This window comes from Equus quagga, chromosome 21 (assembly GCF_021613505.1).
Source record: "Equus quagga isolate Etosha38 chromosome 21, UCLA_HA_Equagga_1.0, whole genome shotgun sequence".
Lineage (NCBI taxonomy): Eukaryota > Metazoa > Chordata > Mammalia > Perissodactyla > Equidae > Equus > Equus quagga.
Window position 1 is genome coordinate 20,761,269 of NC_060287.1, and position 22,681 is coordinate 20,783,949.

The window sequence follows — 22,681 nt, forward strand, 5'->3', positions numbered from 1 at the left end:
AAATGTAAAGGTTTATTGCCAGACTCTCAATTCTATTCAGTTGATCTATACATATGTCCTTACACTAGTAAAAAGAGAAATAATATTTTCCTAGTGTAATATTTTAATTTCCTTTTTTTCATTTTATTTTTTTGTTTAATTATTTTATTGAGGTCATATTGGATTTTAACATTGTGCAGTTTCAGGTGTACATTATTATATATAAGTTTCTGTATAGACTGTATCTTGCTCAACTCCAAAAGTCTAGATTTTATCCCTCGCCTTACACATGTGCCTCTTTACCTCTTTCACCCTGCTCCCCATGTCCTTCCCCTCTGGTAACCACTGATCTGTTAGTTTTATCCATGTGTTTGTTTGTCTTCCACATATTGAAATCATACAGTGTTTGTCTTTCTCTGTCTGGCTTATTTTGTTTAGCATAATACCCTCAAGGTTCATCCATGTTGTCACAAATGGCATGATTTTGTCTTTTTTTAATTGCTAAATTGTGTTACATTGTATATACATACCACATCTTCTTTATCCATTCATTTGTTGATGGGCATTTGGGCTGCTTTCACACCTTAGCTTTTGTGAATAATGCTGAGATGAACATATGAATGCATAAATCTCTGAGAATTTTTGATTTCATGTTCTTTGGGTAAATACCCAGTAGTAGGATAGCTGGATCATATGATATTTCTATTTTTAATTTTTTGAGAAATCTCCATACCATTTTCCATGGTGGCTACACCGGTTTGCATTCCTACCAGCAGCATCTGAGGCTTCCCTTTCCTCCACACCCTCTCCAACATTCGTTATTTTTTTCAAGTAATTTTATTGAGATCATAATGGTTTATAACATTGTGTAGTTTTTCATGTAGATTATTATTTATCAATTTCTGAATATACTTCATTGTGCTCTCCCCCAGCAGTCTAATTTTTATCCATCGTCATGCATATGTACCCCTTTACCCCTTTGGCCACTTGGTGTGATGGTCAACACTCTGGACTCTGTTATTTTGTTGTTGTTGTTAATTATAGTCATTCTGATGGGTGTGAGGTGATAGCTCATTGTAGTTTTGATTTGCATTTCCCTAATAATTAGCGATGTTGAACATCTTTTCATGTGCTTGTTGGCCACCTGTATATCTTCTTTGGAAAAACATCTGTTCATATCCTCTGCCTATTTTTTGATCAGGTTGTTTGTTTTTTTATTGTTGAGTTGTATGTGCTCAAGATTTTAATTTCTTTAATGATTTTATTTTTATTTATTTTTAAGTCATTTTCTTAGGGCTTGCTCTAGTGCTTACAATATACATCTTAACTTATCAGAATCCATCTCAGATTTGTAATAATTTTACTGCACTGAGTATAGAAACTTTATTCTTAGATGGCTCAATCGCCTTTTTTTGTACTATTAGTGATATACATGATATTCCCATATATGTAACAAATCCAAAATGTATTCTATAATTCTATAATTTTACATCTTTTAAAAAGCTGAGTGAGGAAATGAGAGGAAGTATATATTTATAGAGTTTGTTATATTAACCTTCTCATTTACCATTTCTGGTTGTCTTCATTTCATCCTATCGATTAGGATTACCCCCGATGTCATTCCTTACTGCAATTCCTGTCCTTCCTACGTGCTTCCGTTGTGCTTTATTGTCAAATATACTATATTTCTATGTGCTATAGGCCCAACAATACAATTATATACATTTTTCATGCAATTATTTTTTATTTCAGTTAAGAGAATAAAGGAAAAGAAATAGGGAATAATACTGTCTTTTATAAATAACTACACAATCACTTTTACTGATGGTCTTTGTTTTTTCATACTCATTTGAATTAATATCTAGTATCACTTACTTTCATCCTGAAAAATTTCCTTTAGCATTTCCTATAATGTGGATCTCTTAGCAATCCATTTTACCAGTTTTTTAAATCTGGAAATATATTTATTTCAACTATTTTTTAAGAATTGTTTTGTTAGATACACGTTTCTTCATTAAGTGTTTGCTTCTGTCGGCACTTTGAGTATGTCATCCCATTGCCTTCTTGCTTCATGATTTATTATGACATGTTAGCCACTAATATTATTTGACTTCCCTTGTACCTGATGAGTCATTTTGCTTTTACTACTTCCAAGATTTTCTCTTTGCCTTTCAAAAGTTTGAAAATGTGTGTGTGTGTTGACACATTTTATATTTATCCTCTCTGCAGTTCATTGACATCGTGGATGTGCACATTAATGTTTTCATTCAATTTTGGAAGTTTCCAACCATTATTTCTTTGTATATTTTTTCTGTGTCTTTCTTATCACCTCTCCTTCTGATGTTCCCATTACATATAAGTTGGCATACTTGATAGCATCCAGTTTTTCTCTGAGATTCTGCTAATTTTTCTTTATGTTTTTTTCTTTCTCTGTTCTTCAGAGTGCATACTCTCTATCAATCCATCTTTGAGTCCACTGACTCTCTGTTCTGCTGGCTCAAATCTATGGTTGATCTCTTCTAATGAATTTAGCATTTTGGTCTTTATACTTTTTCATTCCAGAATTTCCATTTAGTTATTTAAAATAATGTCTTTATTTTCAGCACTGCTTCCTATTTTATGAAACTTTGTCTTTATACCTCCTGTATTTCTTTAATATAAATTCCTTTAGATCTTTGAATATATTTATACAGTAATAGCTACAGAATAGCTCTAATAGTTAGATACTTTTTCTATGAATTCCAATATTTATACCCCTCACGGACATTTTTCTTTTGCCCACTTTTTTTCTTGTGTATGGGTCACATTTTCCTGTTTCTTTGTATGTCTCATATGTTTTTGTTGTAAACAGAATGTTTGGGGTAATATATTGTAACAACTCTGAATAACGCGCCTCCCCTCCAAGTCTCAAGAGCTTGTTATTATTGTGGTTTCTTGCTTAGTTCTTGATCAGCCCACTGTGCACAGCCTCTGATATTCACTCCTCAGAGAGCACAACCTTGGGGTCTCACACAGTCTTCTTGACCACTCAGGGTAATCAGATTTTAGCTGTTTTGTTCTTTTTTTTTTAACTAGTTCTCTTATCTCCCAAGTAAATTTGGCTGGTTTGCCTCTTTTTCTACTACACCAGCTGTTCGCTCTCACTCATTATTACCTGGTTGCTCTATTGTTTTGCAAAGCACCCTGTGGTATAAATTGCTGTAGAGTCTTATCCAACAAAGTCAGATTCCTTGGCAAGAGCCGAGTGTCACCAGTCATTCAGGTTTGCTGGGTCCCTCTTTCTGACAAGAGCCCTGAGCTACGGAGCAAGAGCAAGGGGAGGCAGGGGAACTTGTTCCTCATCAGCTGCCCTAACTAGTTCTTCCCAATGGAGCAGGAGTTGTATCTGCGTGTGTGCATGTGCATGTATGTGTGTGTGTGTGCGTGTGTAGAGAAAGAGAGAGTGAGATGGGAACTGGCTTCATTATCTGGCTGCTGTTGCTGTCTTACATGGCTATTCTGCACCCTAGAGCCAAGGATGATGGAATCTTCTGCCAATTCCCGCTGCCTGACCAATCTATCCAGAATAAATCTTTTCTGGGAGGCTGGGGTTGATGTGAGCCACCATTCACCTGCCAAGACCACTAGAGCAGCTCTCCCTCAGCACAAAGCTGTATGGGAGAGGGAGAAAGCTCTCTTCATCAGAACTCCTACTTGGATCTTCCCTGTGTAGTGGCAGTTGAGGGTAGGAAATGGGTACCACCTAGTTGACTCCAGCCACTCAATCAAAAGCTTTCACAGCACAGAGCTGTGAAAGATGTGTTTTGCCCATGTTCACCAGCTGCTGAAACCACACAAAGTAGCTCTTCCACTCAGAGATCTGGGGGAAATGCAAACTTCTGCTCAAAGGCTGAACCCCCTGGGCCAGCTCCTCCACAGACTGAGTGGTGGGGCATGGGTACAGTCTCTAGCTCAAATATCACAGCCTCCCACTTTTCTTACTGAGTTGTCATAATTCTGTTGAATAAATTCTTCTCAATTTGTTGTAAGTCCTTGATCAGTCTTTAGAAATGTGAATACTTCTCTGTCCTAATTTTGCCCCGCTTAATTGGTGTCTCTTTAGGAGAGAGGTTTCTCCAAACTCCTCACACCACCAGTATGGAAAACTCACCTGATGTGTTCACTTGTTCTTAAGCTCTGAAGTGCATTAAAATGACTGAGTGTGGTTATTAAAGGTGAAAATGACTAATGCCAACTCAGACCTGTATCTGATTGTGAGTCGTAGGCGTCTGCATTTTTAATAAGCTCCCCAGTGGGTTCTGATTCAAGACCAGATCTGAGCACTGCCTGGCTAAATGCATTACTGAATAATGCTACACACAAGCATTTTTATCTCATATATAGATTGTGAACACAACTTAAAATGTGTGGGCTTCTTTTCTCCAGCGTCTATCAGAATCTGTACTAAATCATCTTAAAACCTAAATAGAATTAAAATGTAGCAGATTTAGTTCTTAAAGTTATCTTTATTTCATCATTGTCTATAATTACCCAATAATTCTTGAATTAAATTAATTATCCTTATCCTCACTATATAAAATTTAAAAATATGTTAAAGTGCAAGAGACTATCTTACACAATCAAGCCACAGATTGAAGCGTGCAAGCACTATTGCCTAATCTGTTATTTTCCTAAAGCTCCATATTAGTCCTTAGCTTAAGTCATCAAATTTCCATTCCAATGTTTTTGTTCAATTCATGTCATGTCCCAATTCCTCTTAATCAAAGTATTTTTTTTAAAAGTGTGTATACTAATATACACAAATACAAGCAAACCCATATTCATCAAGTACTACAAGGCCTATTCCTCCTTTATCGTGATGAGTGAGACAATGAGCGACCCCAATGCCAGGGATTTGAGTCACAGGACTGAATGACAGTAAAAGCAACACAGGAAGTCAATTGGCTTGGTGAACAGGAAATTTCCAATTATGGCAAGGAAAACTTGCAAAAGTGTCAAAGATAAAGGGGGATTTGCTAATCACTGAATAGGAGTTCCATGGAGGATAGAGGAAAGATTTGGAGACAGGAGGAAGGCGTTGCCTTAGGTGAGGGGAAGGACAGAGCTTAATGGCAACAAAAGATAACTGAGGGGTCAGCCCAGTGGCGCAGCGGTTATGTTTGCATGTTCCGCTTCTTGGCAGCCTGGGGTTCGCCGGTTCGGATCCCAATGTGGAAATGGCACCGCTTGGCAAACCATGCTGTGGTAGGTGTCCCACATATAAAGTAGAGGAAGATGGGCATGGATGTTAGCTCAGGGCCAGCCTTCCTCAGCAAAAAGAGGAGGAGAAGTAGTTAGCTCAGGCCTAATCTTCCTCAAAACAAAACAAACAAAAAAGGTAACAATATATTCAGCCAACATTGTATAATGCAATTCAAACTAAAACATAATTGTCTATCGTGTCTATTGATGAAAATGGATCTGGAATAATATTTGAATAAGTAATATTGGGGACCTGGGAGGATGGGGAAAAGATAATATTTTTCCGATTCTAAGTCTTTTCTATTTCATAAGTCTTAATGTGCGATTGTGTGTACGTGTGTAATCCACCAATATTCAATAAAAACACAGAGACAGCCATTAAGATCTTACATGTCTTACACGATGTACTTTCTTACATTTTTTTGGCATATTATATGAGAAAAGAAAAAAAACTGCTGTGAATGGATGTGTGTGTATATATATATATATATAAATATATATCATATAAATATATCATGATTTGTATCAAAATACTCACCAAATGAAGTTGCTTATACCTACAGTAGTTTATGTAAATTCACCATTGTGAATATTTAGGTTAGTTAAAATCTTTGCAATCTACTTTTTTCCAATTCCAATTGTTTATTGGCAATTTTTGTAGGCAAGATAAGTAAAAATATCACACACAATTAATTAATGATTTCTGTACTTACTAATAATGTTGCCTAAGTAAAAGACATTTACAGAGTAGCATGTTACAAATATGTATTAAGAACAAAACCTTATCTGCAGATGATAACACTACCAATTTGTTCAGTGTTAAATAGCACATAAAAGTGACAGAGTTAGTGAACGTTAGTTGCACAATATACTGACATTCTTTTTCTGTTCTTCAGAATGGGACAAAAATCATCATGATGTATTTAGAATAGCGTCACTTAGTGAATAGACACTTATGACCATAATACAATGTTGTCTTGTAATATGTATATTAATTCTTTATGATGTAACAAAATTAAAACAGACAGAACATTGAAAATAATCACAAAACAGAGCAGATAAACTTTTTAAAAATCCCTTTTATTTCAATATCGTTTAAGTGTGTATCACACTGAAGAGCATTCTGGACCTAAAAATTGTCCTGATTATTCTTTTAGAGAATAAATTAAAATGGGTTATTAACATTTTTATAAACAATTCCTATTCTTAGTTATATTTTTGTTTGAATAATAAGGTGTCTCTATAATTACAAGAAACTGCTATATTTAATCTAACAACATAAATTTTAAGGAAAGCTTATATGTGTATGCAGACACAGAGGAACAATGAGGTCTATTAAAGTAAATGGAACTAAATACATATATTTTCAAGTGATTTAAATTAATCAAGTAGGGGAAAGGTCTCATTAAATTTCTGGAGAATAATATATTTTTTTAATTAATTTATGATTGACTTTAGCTTTGGAATGCTAATTAATTCCTTTGGGGAAATAATGTACATAACCTTTCCCCATTTCTTTTATTTGTTATTTTAGTAATTTTAAACAATAGATTTAAATCCAAAAATAATAAAATAGCATGTTGTGAAAATGGTAAGACACATTGCACTGAACTTCAATTGTTTGTTTATGTATGTATGTCTCCCATTAGTCTGGCAGAATCTTACAGGTGGTGGAGGGGTCATAGCTTTTCATCTTTACACTATTAATATAGAGAGAATGTTGGCAGAGCAGAAAAAACTTAAAAATATTTGTTAAGTGAATAAACTAATAATGGGACATAATAAAAAATGTAAATTTGTGTTCTGGTGTTCGCAAAGTACAAACGTCTTGATAAAAGCTGTATTATTTACTCACTACACTGTTACAAAACCAGGTCCATTTTGCCTGTTGTGCAGAAAGCCAATCATTGAGAAAATGAGTTTGTAGCAGAGAAAGGTTTATTCACAAGGCAGCCAAATGAGAAGATGAAGAACAAATCTTAAATCCGCCTCACTGATAAATGATAAATGGGGATTAGGGATATTCATGGGATGAAGGGGTGGGGTGGTCTGAAGTGTGGGAAAAGGTGATTGGAGGTGAGCAGGAGTGAGGTATTTGATGATCTGTGCAAGCGTGGTGAAGCTTCATGGCTCTTTGTAGGATGCATGCTCACAAAATAGTGGCCTTGGCATAATCTGAGAGTGGAGTTTTTAGCTCCCTGATGTCAGGAGGTTGCCTATTGGATGTCTGCACAGGCCCAGTTTGTGGGTTAGTGGTCTTGACTAGCCTGAACTAGACAGGGATCAACTCTTATTTCCTGAATAATAATAACTCAAGTATCTGTTACGATGGTGACCCAGGCACTAGAGATGTTATCTAAGGAACCTAGTGGGAATCAGGTACTATATTGCTGAAGCAGCACAGCTAACAATGGGTGAATGAACAGCTAAAGGCTGAAATCAATAACTGCCTGAAAAACTTTAGTTACTAACTACCTAATCATTAACGGCTAACTGTACACTGGTTTCAACACCAATAAGTATATAAGTCTTCTATAAGAATTTGAAGCGTTTTTAGCTTTATTCAGACTAAATTACCATCTGGCTTTCTACCCAAAATGAATAAGGACACATGTTAAACTTCTTGAAAGATGCCTGTGTTTTAAAAAAAGCATAACCAAGTGATCACACTGCCTGCACCTTTTCCCATTCCATGCAAGTCACAACTTTAATTCGATCCACAACCTTTTTGCCCTGTAACATAGTATATTCAAGAGTTCCATAAATTAGTGTATGGGAATTTCTATTTTTTTGGAGGCAGGTGTGAAGAGGAGCATTATTTTGCCTACTCTAGTATCATATTCCTCATAGTATATACCTCATAGTACTAATTTTAAATGAATATTTGAAACAAAAGTAGGTGCCTTTTCTTACATTTTGTATAACTTTTAAAATAAAGTATATTGTGACTATGTTCCCCATCCCACGTGTTCTCAAAGTGTTCATGAAAATGTTAATATCCCATTTTATTTTACCCTCTAAAAGAATAACCAAGAATGCATTATATCAAAAATTCTAAATTCAAATGCCAGGTAACACAGTCTCAAAAAATGCTATTTTTTTACATCAACCCCAAACAATTAATATTTACAATATGTCTAAAATTGTGTCCTTTTCATCAAAATAATAGATCAAATTTGTTGACCTTGAGAGATTCGTCAATATTTATACTTGATATTTGTGTAATATGAAAATCAAATTTTTACATGTTACAAAATGGTGCTCAGTGATACATATGCTTTCACATGAATCATAAAAATAACTTCAATTATTATAAAAACAGAAAATATCTTAGCTTATATTACTAAAAAATTAAAACAAACAAATTGGAAAAAACTCACAGACCAGGCACTACGTTAAAAAGAAAAATACTAAGTAGACCCTTGGCTTTTACAAATGTTAATTTTCAAATACAATATTTTGGGAGTTTATTTGTTATTGTCCCTTAAATAAGACAATCTATATTATTTTGAGGAAAATGACCATCAAGATAGAGGCAATCAGGGGCCAACCCCATGGCCTCATGGTTAAGTTTGGCACGCTAACTTTGGCGGCCTGGGTTCATGGGTTTGGTTCCCGAGGGTAGACCTACACCACTTGTTGGTGACCATGCTGTGGTGGTGACTCACATACAAAATAGAGGAAGATTGGCACAAATTTTAGCTCAGGGATAATCTTCCTCAAGCAAAAAGAGAAAGATTGGCATCAGATGTTAGCTCAGGGCAAATCTTCCTCAGCAAGAAAAAAAAAAAGATATAGGCAGTGAAAGTTGAAATGTGGGCTTGTGGCTTAAGCTAACTTTTCTAAAAGTAGTTCTGAACCAAAAGCATCAACATCACAGGGGAACTTGTCGGATATTCAGATATTCAGGCTCCACCCCAATAGTGAATCAGATACACCTGGTGTGGGGCCCAGCAATCCTTTAAAAACCTTCAAGGTTATTCTGATGTGCTCTGAAGTTTGAGAACCACCCCAACCACTGCCTACACAAAAGAAAAAAGGCAGGCTCTGTGTAGCAATTGTAGCGGCAAAAGTAAGAAAATCTTAATAAAGAGAAAACCTTTGGCTCAATCTATCTTTCTATACAATTTTTTTTGAAGAACCTTGGCAAGATTATTAACCCTGAAGTTTGACCAAAATACATGAGTACCTAGCTGAAGTTACAACGGAAGGAGGAGACAGAGTGCCATAGGGTAATGCAGTAGAAATAAAAAATAAGAGATGCTTGATTTTATTATTTTAAAGAGTGTAACTACATATCCAAAAAAACGATTGATTTCATAGACTCCATGTAAATCCTGAATTTTGCATTTCTATAGCATCTACTACCGTAGAACTTAAGCAACACGTACCTTCAGAATATATACATGCATATCAGAGTACATATATATATTGCATGAATAGTTTCTGTCCATTAATACGATAGGCCCACCACAACTAGACAAAGAGCAGTACTTTCCCTGAGGGCCTGTTTGATAAATAATAAAAAAATTATTTCTCCCCTCTTTACAAAACAAAATGCATTTTCTTCTATTTAATTCACAGGACACTTTATTTTCATGGATATTCGCCACTCTGAAATACTTTACTGCACCAAGATAGATGAGTATAGAGGGAAAACTTTTCCCAAATCAAATATGTTTGTTACAACTATCCAAGCAAGAGAGAAAAAGAAACAGTCTAAGGATATTTAAAAGTAGATAAAGTTGAATAGATTTGTGAAAACACCACTTAGGTAAATGTGAGAGACAGTAATAATGAGCCAATTTTTATTCACCGCAAGCTCTCTAGGAAAATTTTGATATGAATTTCAGGAATGAACAAGTGGGCTTCAAGCATTCTCTCTGATTAGAGCATCAATTTGATGCATTTTCTCAGTAGATTCCCTTGAAATTATAAGGGACTGGATTTTAGATATTTATAGATATTACTCAATCTCTTTACAAAATGGTTACCTAAGTATCTGAACAAGAATCTTGCCCGCCTTATTTACCCCTAAAACTGTGCACTTATAACCACAAGGAACAGCATAGTAAATGCTCAATAAATATTTCTTGAATGATTGAATGAGACCTTTCGGTAGTTTATGATATTTCTTAAAAACTCTAGATAGAACTGTTAATTTGTCTTCTATATCTATAGTCAAAATTTAGACTTCATATTGTTCACTTTTATTTTAAAAAAGGTTTATTCAAGAGATATGTACCCTCACCTGATGTTTAATTTTACTATGATTTGCTATTTGCCTTTTAACATAGTAACATCTAACATTCATTAGTATAGATTAAATATAAAAAACTACTTTAATATTTAAATGGAAATATCTATGTTTTCACATGTAATACAACACAAAGTTACTGACCAAAGAAACTATAATTTGGCTATGTACTTATCATAATTCATGTCTCTACTTCTTTTTATACTTTATATCAAACGCAAAGTAACACTCACTGAGCAGCCACATTTGAAAGCCAGAATTGTCAGACATCATATAATAATAATTCAGCAGGTAAAAATACCTTTCCATGTGCCAATACTCACTGTAGGAGTTGAGGAGAAATGCATGGTATAATTATCTTTGCGCTAACTAATGATGCTAGTCAGACCTTCACAGCAGCACTGGTCTGGATCCTTGTATATCAGAAAGTACATGGAAACAGAAATTCAGCATCAGTAAGCAGCTTCATTTGAGAGCCAGACCTTGCAAGTATTAGCATATAACATCTTGTTCTGACTGAGAAAGTTATTGCATCCTTTTGTTAGTCAAGACACAAGTATAACTTCAAATCTGGAGTGGTTCATTTTTCCTGGACCCTTTAGTTCCCTTCTCGCTTTCCCAAAATTACTGCCCTAAAGAGTCTGTAAACATTTTTTATATAGCCTAAATCATAAATATTTTAAGCTTTGTGAGCAATATGATCTCTCTTGTAACTACTAAAGTTGCCTAGTGAAGTGGGAAAACAGCCACAGACAATACATGAATGAAAGAGCATGCTGTTTTCCAGTAAAAGCCTTATTTAGAAAGAGAGGTGATAGGCAGGGCCTGGTAAGCAGGTCTCAGCTTACTGACAGCTGTTCTAAACTAAAGCCTTCATCACATTTCTTAGGAAATCTTTAGAAACCAAAGGTCTTACCTTTTCAGCAGAGCACCCTTCTGCATACAACATTGGAGGAATATTTACTTATCTTGTAATATCCAAATTTACTTATCCTTGCATGTAATATATGGTTCCAGGATGGTTTCCTGATGTATTTGCCCACAGCAAAGAAGAAAGGTACACTCGTATCTTCATAAAAAAAGAGGAAAAATATAAGTAAAATTCCATATCACCATTTTAAAAATAACATTTAAAAAGTTATTTGTAATATCAATGCATTCCTATCTTTTGACACCACTTTTCCTTTCTGAATACATTTTCCTTTGCAATTTGAATACCGCAGAGAACCATAGATTATATGAAAAGATAAATAATTTACATTTATTTCATATATTTCCTCTAATCCTCAATAGCCTGTAAGCTGCTGTAGGGTAGGATTTTTTTGTCTGCTTTGTTAACTTCTTCATCTCCTAGCTAGAAGAGGCCTGGCTGATAGCAAATATGAATGCATAGAATAAAGTTAGCAATATTACTTGGATGCAGACTGTTATACATTTAGCCCTTTAATCTGTTTTATTTATATATTTTCTAGTTTTAATAGGAAATTCACAAATGTTTCGGAATCCACAATTGAAAATCCACAGTTATTTTGGAAATTGCCTTTGATCCTTGAGTAAGAAATAGAATTGATGAAAGAAGTCTAGCCTACATTCATGTGCTCATTATTCTTGTGTATTTATCTACATTATATCACTAGATTTTTTTAATCACTTCTATGACAGATATATGAATAGTATCCCTATTTTACTAAGGAGGAATCTGAGACTCTGAGATATTTAGTGACTTCTACTTAAGCACATTGCTAGTAGGTAAGTGATCTAACATTGTGTGACCCCAGCTCCCACTCTTCAGTTCACTGCCACCACGGACAACCTGTTCATAAACCCATTGCTCAAGGGCATGTGAGGCTGTGCAAAAGCTTGTCTGACATCTGAAGAACAGTTAACTTTGCCCACCTGGAAATTCAGATCATCCCTGCCGAGGTTACCCTTCTTTAAGCTTTTGTGTTGTTTATACACATCGTTACAGTCTATGCTCATTCAAAAGGTCTGTTTGAGCACCTCACCCCGACTACCACTTGGCACCAATTTTGTAATCATGCTCTTTCCAAGACCCTAACCATCCAATCAGTCCATGAGTACAAATTATTATTCACTGTAGAACTTTGACTCTCTTTCCAGGAAAAAAATGAATAATCAAGTACACTGCTTCTGCCCTTTGAAAAGATTTTCCTTCACTGGAAGTCTTCTTTTGGGGCAATGCCTGAGTGGGGCGATAGTGTAAAAATTGTCAGCTTTCAGGTAATGTCAGCATATTATGTATAGTATGCACAATTATCTGTAAATCCGGGCTGTAATTTTGTTTCCTCAGCCATCTGGTCCTAGAGAACTCCCAAAGATGCCATAAATGTGCATTGAGGGAGAGGAGACAATACAGCCAGAGTAAGATCCATGAGAATCTAAGCATCTTGCTCATGGAACTTACTTGTTCCTTCAAGAATTACTTGAGTTTTGGGGCTGGCCCTGTGGCCTAGTGGTTAAGTTCAGTGTGTTCTGCATCAGCAGGCTGGGTTTGGTTCCTGGGAGCGAACCTACACCACTCATCAAGCCAAGCCGTGGTGGTGGCCCACACACAAAATAGAGGAAGATTGGCACAGATGTTAGCTCAGGGAGAATCTTCCTCAGAAAAAAAAAAAGAAGAAGAAATACTTGAGCTTGATCTTGTAAATACCACTACTATGTAGTGACGGAGTGCTACTGGCACTGTGCATATGGAGTAACGGCTAAGGAAACCCCCTTTCATGATGGAGAGATCAGGTCACATGGTAACTTGGTGGGCTATGGTTAAGCATCTAGTCTTTACTAGGGCCCAGTAGTAAGTTAGACACTTTTTCTAAATGAAATACTTATCTACAGATGATGAAATTGACTTGCCCCCAACCCTGAACATTTATACTGTATTTTTCCATAAGGCCTAACAAAGATTCCACGCAGCATTACTTTCTGCTATAGACACTTCAGCCACTACTGTATCTTTTCATAGCAGTCCAGTGACAGAGAAACTTTCACAACAGGCCAAACTGTAGTGGGGTCTGACTTGCTCTAGACACCACTCACCACTGGTAGCCTTTCAAGTCAGTATGTGGTATAAACTAGCATCTCAGATTAAGTATACATTGCCTTCCAAATTCAAAGAAGTCATTCAATTATCATGTTTCTTTCTTGTTGTTAGGAGAGGAGAATTTCTAGTAACAAATTCTTTACTTTAGAAGGGATTTTTTGATATGCTCATATTTGTAAACCACTAGAAATTTTATTGAACTTGACGGTTGTTTCTTTTTTAAAGATTGGCACCTGAGCTAACATCTGTCGCCAATCTTCTCTTTTCTTCTTCTTCTCCCCAAAGCCCCCCAGTACATGGTTGTATGTGCTTCTGGCTGTGCTATGTGGGACACCACCTCAGCATAGCTTGATGAGCAGTGCTAGGTCCACACCCAGGATCTAAACCAGCGAAACCCTGGCCTGCCACAGTGGAGCACGTGAAACCAAACACTTCGCCACAGGGCTGGCCCCAGTTCTTGGATTTTTGTATAATCTATTTTCTATCCCTTGGAATGCATGTGTCTCAAAATATTTCATTAATATCACGGACCAGTATGGTTTTCTAGGCAATGGAGAGTTGATCAAATTCTGTAGAGAGTAGACTGACAGTAGGGAGGAGAGTAGATCTATTTCTGAATTAGGAGAATTAAGGTGTTTTGCTGTTATTTACAACTGAAGCAAACTGCTTCTGATGGCCTTAACTAACAGATATAGAGACAAAAGCATTCTCCAGACCAATAGAAAAATACCAGGTGCTAGAGACTGCACTATATGCTTCAGTAAAGATGCCACATTTGGACAAGCAGGTACGATATAAATCACAACTTACTTAAGTTAGTGACATTTCACTTTTACTCTTCAGTATCCATCTGCTGTCTGCACAGCCCATATAGACAAGTGAAATGGAGATGAGGCAGGGACCATCATTCCCACATCCATGGATAGAAAATCTAGAAAGAGCTCCATCTATATTTGGAAATATATTTGATGAAGATGATGTTTAAATTAATTATAGAAAACATTAGCTAATTAATGAATAATGTTAGAACAATTTAATTTTTCATTTGGAAAAAAGATAGATTGTGCTTTATCTCACTTATTCATACAAATTAATTAAAATTGTTAAAGGCAAAAATAAACAAAATTAAAAAGTTTTAAAAATATACTAGTTTTCAGAAAGAGTGAAATTAAATATGACTTATTCTTTATGTAGAGATGTCTGAAAAAGTACTCAAAAACTTTCATAAATAATATTGATAAATTTGAGTATATTAAAATTTTAAATTATTTCTGTGCACAGACCCCATTGACTAAGGTTAAGACAAATAAAAGTGACTGCAAAGTGTTTGCATTATATTTAAAAGTTATTTACTACCCCAAGGTTATAATGGACTTTTATAAGGTAAGAATAGAGCGATCCAAAACAAAAATAGTTGAAGTATATGAATATTATTTTCCCAGAAATATAAATCCATAATTCATTTGATGGATACCTAATCTAACTAGTGACTAAAAAATATAAATAATAATAATAACTCATTTTTGAATCATTACATTGAAAAATATGAAACTGAATGATAGAATCAAAGGCAGACTAGGATTTTTAAATCATTTATGAGTCTGTAAACTGTGACAACTTGGCAAACCACTTTGAAAGGATCAATGAAATGTCAGAAGCACATTTTCCATAGCCCAGCAATTCTACTTTCCCTACATTTCTTAACAAATGAGTCAAATATAGGCACAAGGAAGATGTTCTTGAAGAATTATTTGTACTGATAAAAAAAAAAAGGTTGTAAAAATAATTAACAAAAGGGAAAGGGTAAATAAATTGAGAAATCTCAATACCCTGATCTGGAATGAGATCAAAGAAATAAATAAATGAGGAGATATTCCATGTCTATGTATAGGTAGACTCAACATTGTCAAGATGCCAAGTCCTCCCAACTTGATCGATATAGTCAGGGTAGTCAATCAAAATCTCAGCAAGTTACTTTGTGAATATTGACAAATATATCACAAAAATGATCTCAAAATGGATCATAGACCTAACTGTAAAATGGGAAAGTATGAAACTCTTAGAAGATAACATAGGAGAAAACCTAGATGACTTTGGGTATGTGGATGCCCTTGCAGATGCAGCACCAAAGGCACAATCCACGATAGGAATAATTGATAGTGCAGACTTCCTTAAAATTAAGAATTTCTTCTCTGTGAAAGACAATGTCAATAGAATAAGATAAGCTACAGATTGGGAGAGAATTTTTACCAAAGACACATCTGGTAAACTTATCCAAAATATGCAAGAACCCTTAAAGCTCAAAAGTAAGGAAACAAATAACCTGATTAAAAATGAGCCAAAGAACTCAACAGACATCTCATCAAAGATGATATACAGGTGGCAAATAAGAACATAAAAAGATGCTTCACATCATATGTCATCAGGAAAACAGTAATTAAAAGATTTATGAGATATCACCACACACCTACTAGAATGGTCGAAACCTGGAACACTGAAAACATCAAATGCTGATGAGGATGTGGGGCAATAGGAACTCTGCTACATTGCTGATGGGAATTCAAAATGGTTCACCCACTTTGGAAGACAGATTAGAGGTTTCTTGCAAAACTAATGTACCCCTACCATATGATTTAACAAGCACACTCACTGGTAGTTATCGAATGGAGTTGAAAACTTATGTCCACATAAAAACATTCACATGGATGTTTACGGAAGCTTTGTTCATAATTGCCAAAATGTGGAAGTAGTTAAGACATACCTTTAGGTGAATGGATAAATAAACCACAGTATAAACAGACAATGGACCATTATTCAGCGTTTAGAAAAAATGGAGCTATCAAGCCATGAAAAGAAGGGAGGAATTTTAAAAGCATATTACTTAGTGAACAAAGCCAATTTGAAAAGGCTACATACTGTATAATTCCAACTACATGCCAGTCTGTGAAAGTCAAAACTGTGGAGAAAAGAAAGATCAGTTGTTTTCACCACTGGGGGCAAGGTAGAGATGAATAGACAGAGCACGGAGGATTTTTAGGGCACTGTTAATACTCTGTATGATACCATAATGAGATACATGTCATTATGCATTTATCCAAACCCACAGAATGTACAGCAACAAGAGTGAACCCTAGTGTTAATTATATTTTTATTTTCATTTTTTTGAGGAAAATTAGCCCTGAGATAACATCTGCTGCCAATCCTCCTCTTTTTGCTGAGGAAGACTGGCCTTGAGCTAACATCCGTGCCCATCTTCCTCTACTTTATATGTGGGACGCCTGCCACAGCATGGCTTCCCAATAGGTGCCATGTCCGCACCTGGGATCCAAACTGGCAAACTCTAGGTCCCCAAAGCAGAACCTGCGAACTTAACCACTGTGCCACAGCCCGGGCCAGCCCCCGTAGTATTAACTATAGACTTGGGTGATTATAATGTATCAGTGTAGTTTCCTCCTTGATAACAAATGGACTATTTTGGTGGGGGATGCTGATAACGAGGAAAGCTATGCATGACTTGTGGGAAGGGTACACGGGAAATCTATGTACCTTCCTTTCATTTTATTGTGAACTAAACTGCTTTAAAAAATAAAGTCTTGGACTCAGTCCAGTGGCGTAGTGGTTAAGTTCATGCACTCTGCTTTGGCAGCCCAGGGTTCATGGATTCAGATCCCAGGCACGGAACTACACACTGCTCATCAAGCCACACTGTGGCGGCATCCCACATACAAAGTGGAGGAAGATTGGCAACAGATGTTAGCTCAGGGCAAATCTTCCTCACCAAAATAAATAAGTAAATAAAGTTTTAAAAAGAACACAGGGGCCGGCTCCGTGGCCGAGTGGTTGGGTTCCTGCACTCTGCTGCGGTGGCCCAGGGTTCGGATCCTGGGCATGGACATGGCGCCACTCGTCAGGCCACGTTGAGGCTGTGTCCCATATCCCACAACTAGAAGGACCTGCAACTAAGATATACAACTGTGTACAGGGGGGTTTGGGGAAATAAAGCAGAAAAAAAAAAAAGAACGCAAATATATATTACATTGTTGTTATAGTTAAACCTATGAAAAATTTCTCAACTGTATGAAGTAAGGCATTCATTTTCTTACAATAATTTAACAATTTTATAAGAAAAATCTTCACACCTCTATGAAGGTAATTTTGACAAAGTCAATGAGAGAATTTTTTTTAGCAAATACACGGTTTCCAGTATCAACTGAAAAAGTAGAACACCAAACTAAGCAAATTAACAGGGGAGAATAGAAAGATATCCTAGTCAAGTAAAGTGAAATTAGTGAAACAGCAATCCACTCCTCAACTTGGAAATATCTAGTTCTCCAATTACAGATATTTTTATAGCCAGGTCTTTTCAAATATATACGAATGGAAATTTTATGTTATCTAGAGAGATATTAAGTGTAGAAGCTGCAGCCCACACAAATTTACTTTTGAAAACTAACACCAATACCTAAAATTTACAAAAGTAACATAACAAAATGCAGAGACTAGTCCTTCTAATTAAAATATGTGCAAAACATACTAATACTCCTAGGTACATGTATGTTTACAGAATAATCCACGTGACAAGTAGGATTTATTCTAGGAATGGAAATATGTTTTACTATTAGAGAATTTGAAAATAAAATCATTTCCTAATAAATTGAGTAAGACTGAGCCTACTTTATAGTTATGAGACCTCCATTTTTATACGGATGCTAGAAACTCGACTGGTTAGCACAGTTGCCTAAATTCAGACACCACTTGCTAGTGAGCATATCATATATTGCCAGAATTATTTTTCATATGTTTGAGATTTCATGGGAATAAAAATAAAGACTCTGGGTCTATACAAACTGTGTCAAGAAAGCAGAAACTGATATTATTGGGAAATAAGATAAGCAATTAGAGTTAGTTGATATTTGCACATATCCTTTCATAATCACAATATTCTTGTGGCCCACCTAAAAATTTCATGGATTAATCTGCTCAAGCTCAGATATTTCATTACCTCATATTCCAGCAAAGAAACTAAACATTTATGGAAAATTTTATAACCACCTGAAGAAACTCATAAATAGTCCAATTTGGAAAAAAAATCAAGTCCAACTATTAAATCCTGAAGTCAAATAAAATAGCAAAATAATTACTTACATAATAAACTAGATGGAATCAAAATCCCTGGCAATTTAGAAAGGCTTTGGAGGCATGGTTTATAGGTGATTTCTTCTGGAGAGCTTTAGTGTGCTCATAATATACTGCAAATCTTACACAAATAGCACTCACCATCCACATAAGTCTTTGTTATGCTGCGGTCACAATCTTTCTTCTAAAAAATATTACCTTGGAAGAAATAAATAGTGATCTTCTACTTTTTTATGGTGATAACCACAAAACCTGAACTTAGAATTCTAAATTCAGCTAGACTCTAAATACTCGTTTTTTACTCTTAATGTAATGTACACTAAATAAACAATAAAACATACCTTGTTATTTTCTAGAAAGAATTGCATATTTTTAAAAATCTATATTAAAAAATCGAATCTAAATTTCTTAGCACAGTATATATATATTCAATTCTTTTTCAGTTGTCTCCTGAAGAAACAGTCCCCTCTAACCACATCCATGATGCATTTCATCGTGACTCTTTGTAAGCATTCAAAAATGTATGAGGAATGAATTAACGTTTGGACAATGAATTGACAAAGTATGTTGCTTTGGTTTCCAAATGATTCAGATCAAACATCCCTATATAGAGTTGTACCAAAGTAAATATATATTTACTTACTTGTACATGAATTTCCTATTACTATCTTAATAATAAAAAAGAGATAAGGGGTCAGCCTGGTAACGCAGTGGTTAAGTGTGCACACTCCACTTCGGTGGCCTGGGGTTTGTCGGTTCAGATCCTGGGTGCAGACACGGCACCGCTTGGCATGCTGTGGTAGGTGTCTCACATGTAAAGCAGAGGAAGATGGGCACATATCTTAGCTCAGGGCCAGTCTTCCTCAGCAAAAAGAGGAGGATTGGCAGTGGATGTTAGCTCAGGGCTAATCTTCCTCAAAAAAAAAAAAAAATAAGAGATATAATCATCAAAGATTTAAAATAATAATATGAAGGTAAAATAAATTATTTAGAGGTTTTAACATTCACAATTAAATTTAGTAAGTTGTGATCAACTATTCACATTCATCTTTAAAATTCTTATGAAATAATGATTTCAAGAAGTGGTTCTCATTTCAGCATATTTCAAAATTTGTTTTCTAAAAATACTTAATCCCAAGGAAAAATAGTTCACAAGGAAACCCATATGAAGATGGAACACAAACCTCTTTGCCTCTGCTTGGTAAAATCGTCTCATTCATTTCCCAGTGCCAACCACTTGCTTTACAGTAAGTTTTTAAATTTGAGCTAGTAAATTTCCATCTTTCCCAATGTCAATTAAAAATTTGAGGGAAAAATCTTACCCAAACTCTTATTTAATAAATGTCATTTATCAAATTAGAGATTACTCTTTTCCGTATTTTATTTTTTTGGCTTTATTTATTTATTTATTTATTTATTTTCGGATGTATCTCAAAATACATTTTGAATTCTGTGTATATTACATCATGGTCACCACCCAAAAACTAATTATAGTCCATCCCCTCACATGTGAGCTTAATCACCCCTTTTGCCCTCCCTTCTCCCCCTTTCCCCTATGGTAACCACCAATCCAATCTCCATTGCTATGTGTTTGTTTGTCATTGTTTCTATCTTCTACTTATGAGTGAGATCATATGGTATTTGACTTTCTCCTTCTGACTTATTTCACTCAGCATAATACCCTCAAGGTCCATCCATGTTGTCACAAATGGCCGGATTTCATTATTTCTTATGGCTGAGTAGTATTTCATTTTATATATATACCACATCTTCTCTATCCATTCGTCCCTTGATGAGCACCCAGGTTGCTTCCATGTCTTGGCTATTGTGTATACTGCCGCAATGAACATAGGGGTGCAAGTGTCTTTATGCCTTTGTGTTTTCAAGTTCTTTGGATAAATACCCAGCAGTGGGATAGCTGGATCATATGGTAGATCTATCCTTAATTTTCTGAGGATACTCCATACTGCATTCCACAGTGGCTGCACCAGTTTGCACTGCCACCAGTAGTGAACAAGTGTTCCCTTCTCTCCACACCCTCTCCAACATTTGTTGTTTCCTGTCTTGTTAATTATAGCCATTCTGACGGGAGTGAGGTAATACCTCATTGTAGTTTTGATTTGCATTTCCCTGATAGCTAATGATGTTGAGCATCTTTTCATATGCCTGTTGGCCATCTGTATATCTTCTTTGGAGAAATCTCTGTTCAGATCTTTTGCCCATTTTCTAATTGGATTGTTGGGTTTTTTTTTTTTTTTTTTTTTGATGAGCTGTATTAGTTCTTTGTATATTTTGGATATTAACCCCTTATCTGATATGTGGTTTGCAAATATCTTCTCCCAATTGTTAGGTTGTCTTTTCATTTTGTTGATGGTTTCCTTTGCTGTGCAGAAACTTCTTAGTTTGATGTAGATGTTGAGACCTGAGAGTGTTTATAACTGACCAGCTTTTCATGGTTTACAATTTCTTTTCCACAAGACAACTAGGAAATCTCTGTGTGGTGCAAGTTAATTTTAATCTCATTCTCCATATTTTTACAGTGTATTTTAAATAGTCCACTACTTAAAAGTCTTTTTAAAAAAGAAAACGTCAACATCTGTGTCATTTCGTAGTGCAAAAACAGCAATGAATGGCAATATCTGAAAATAATAAGCATCTGAGTGAGAGAATCTAAAACTCTCCTAATTGTGCCTCTCCCATTTTTCCTTTAGGAGTGCTCCTTAGCATCTATAATGTGTGATCAGCTAACATCCACGTAAGTGAGTGTAACAGTGTCAATTCAACTCTGAATTACATGATGCTTAATTTTAAAGCATGTCATTTAAAATTGTAAATTCTAATATTTCCTTCCAAAGCCCAATGAGGGCTGTTTGGAAGGACGTTTTCCAGTAGTAACCATGTGAATTTTTGCTTATCATTTTGCTGCTTCATATATATTAGTGTATATTGCCTAACACTTTAAGAATAGTCTAATGCCTTTATAATATTTTTTAAAAAGCTACTTCCTTTTTGTACTTAAAACTTGGCTTTAATTATTTGAAGTATTGCTGAAAGTCTCAATAGCATTTAAAGCACTTTATTAAGCATTATTTTATTTAAATCTCACATTACAGAATAAAGTAAACAACATCATATTTATCCAAAATTCATATAATTAGAAAATATATTGAACTGCAAAGGGTTATTATTGCCAGAGGTTATTTATGTATTGTTTCTTCTTTAGTTTAATAGTTAGAGCAGCAAAGAAATACATGGAGAGGTCATTGGCACTAAGAATACCAGGACTAAAAATCCAGCCTGCATTGATTTTCTTTTCCAGAATGTAACTCTGATGAGATACCATTGAAAGTTCTTTTTACTTCATCTTCCCTAACTTCCTACATTTATTTTTAACCACCATGTCCTCAGACTAAATATGAAAACCCATAAATATAGTTGGACTTTGTCTCAAAACTGTGAAAATTAGTTAAAATTTGCTCCAACACTTTGATGAGTGTATCATTAATCTGTAGAAGTGGTGTCCTTAATAAACTGTATGTACTCAAGGAGTAAGCCTGAATTGAATATGTAGAGATAAGGGAAATATGAATGTTATAAAACAGTCAATTATTAAATTACTATGCAAGCTGTTTCATTTAAGACAGTGAATAACAAGTTCAACCCAATTGAAAATGCCATCATCTTTAGCTTGGAAAAACGAAAATGTGTCTGTGATGTACAGTAAAATACCTATGGTTTGTGGCTTAATATATCAAGTTGGGTTTTTTTTAATTCATATATTATTTTCTTGTAAAGTAGTAAGGGTTGTGTCAGCAACAGAGAATTAAATAAATTCTCAAATTCACTTTAATAGACTAATATCTCATTAGGGAGATGGCTTGACTCTGAACTCTAGGATAGTGTTGCCCAAAATATATTCAGTAAATCAGCAGCATCAGAATTCAGGAACCCTTCTTAAGTTAGTAATTTTTGTGTCCTCAGACCTAATGAATTGGATTCTCAGAGGA